Source organism: Lonchura striata, chromosome 4 (genome assembly GCF_046129695.1).
Source record: "Lonchura striata isolate bLonStr1 chromosome 4, bLonStr1.mat, whole genome shotgun sequence".
NCBI classification, from domain to species: Eukaryota; Metazoa; Chordata; class Aves; order Passeriformes; family Estrildidae; genus Lonchura; species Lonchura striata.
In genome coordinates, this window is record NC_134606.1 from 8,452,748 (window position 1) to 8,454,813 (window position 2,066).

The window sequence follows — 2,066 nt, forward strand, 5'->3', positions numbered from 1 at the left end:
GTCCGCCCTGACTCCTCCTGGGCAGAAATGGGAGGAGAACCGCTTGCGGGCCGCCGAGCCGCGGCGGGGTTGGAGGCAGGGCTTCCTGCCCGAGGTGGGCTGGCCCCCGCGCCTCCCGGCGCAGCGCTCCCCGGAGCACCACGTCTGCTTCCCTCACAGCCCCGAGCCCCGGCGGGGCGGCCGGCCCGCGCTCCCGCCCAGCGCCGCTCCCCGGCGCTAATGCCCGCTTAAAAAGCTTTCAGCCAGGGCTTCCGAGAGAGCCGCCAGCCCTGCCCGCCCGGAGGAGCCCGGAGGAGGGGCCGAGTATCTCCTCCATGGTTTCCCCGGAGATTGGCGTGCTGGGTGCCGCAGCCATGGCGGGCTTCCCTCGGTGGCTGCAGCGCCGGGGGTAGGCGCGCAGAAACCCGCACCGCATGCATTCGTATTCCCTAGCGACTCGGCTCGTTGTTATTTAAATATGAAAAAAATGAATCAATTTCCTAAATCCCCGAAGATTCAGGGGGCTTTCAAGTGCAGCATAAACGGTTCGTTTTAGCGCTTCTCTGGTTGAAACTAAAGTACAGGAGTTGCAAGAGTGCGGAGCATATTCTGCTGATCTTTCTCCTACGCTTTAGAATGAAAACGTTTTCTTTACAACATTCCGCCGTTAAAAGACATTGTTTACAACCTGATTTCTCTGGGAGAACAGAGCAATAGTTGCCGAGGTGCTCTATGTTTTCTCATAGAATCACATAATCCTTCAGGTTGGAAAAGATCTCGAAGATCACCGAATTCAAACATCAACCCGGCCACCGCTAAACCATGTCACCAAATGCCACATCTCCAGACTTTTGAACACTTCCAGGAATGGCGATTCTACCGCTTCCCTGGGCAGTCTTTCCAATGCTTAACGACCTTTTCAGTGAAAATGTTTTTCTTACTATTCAATCTAAATGTACATCATGGAGTCTTTTTTTGTTCATGCTACTGAGTGACTGCAGCTCTTGGGTGCTATAACTTCTGTCAGTGTGGAAGTATTTTGAGGCAAAGAGTTTCTGTGTGAATAAATTCTATATTAGTACATTATGACTTTTTCCATACCTAATAATGCATTTTTTTTGTACCATCAAACAATTTATACTCAAATCTGACTTAAGACAGAACTTTTGTATGGAGTGAGCTGATATTTTAGAACAGCAAAATCAAAGCTGAGGCAGTGTAGCACATAAATATCCAGAATTTCTGTTGATTTCTCAATATGTAAGTTCACTATGTAGCTGGGGGGGGAATTACTTCTCCACAAATACCTATGTATCTGTTGGTTTGAACAGAAAAAACATTGTATCTAAGACGCTGAGCTAAATTACTAAATTTGCTACAGAATATTTATATAAAGGAATATAACCTCATATAACAGGAAAGTAATTAAAGCAAAAGGTTTAAAAGTAGCTGTAAAGGAATTGCATTCACTTAGTCATATAATCAACATGTAATTATCACTAGTAACCTTTGCTCTCCATTAATTACATATAGCTGTTAAAGGTAGGCACCAGTATTGGTAAGTCTTGGGTACAATCTTATCTATCGGGTAAAATCCATGAGATAGTATAAAAAATCTAATTAAGCAAGGAAAACTAGTGATTATCTCATCTTTTAATTGTGCAAGAAAGTAACCAACCCCTTTTAAAATTGTTTTGGGGGAGGTAAATCAGAACATGTTTGCACAGCTGGTTGTCTTCAAGCAGTGGCTGTAACAGAGTTAACCTGGTTCTGTGAGATGACACAAACTCCACCAGTTCAGATGGCTGGACTGGCTGTCTTTGAAAGGGTAGCTCTGATTCCCTAAAGTTATTCAAGTTATTCTGGGATTTGGTGCTGCTTTTCTCAGGAGAGCCAAACTGCAGGCTGATGGAAGCTAAGGAAGGTTATTACACACACACCGTTCCTGTGCTTTCCTCGAGGCATCTGTTTTTAGACACTGTCAGTGTTAAGGCACTGAGCCACATGGCCATCTAGTCTGAGCTGCTGTGATGACTTTTGTGCTTTTATCTGAAGTGTGACTTGAGAAGGGAGCCTATTCTGTGATG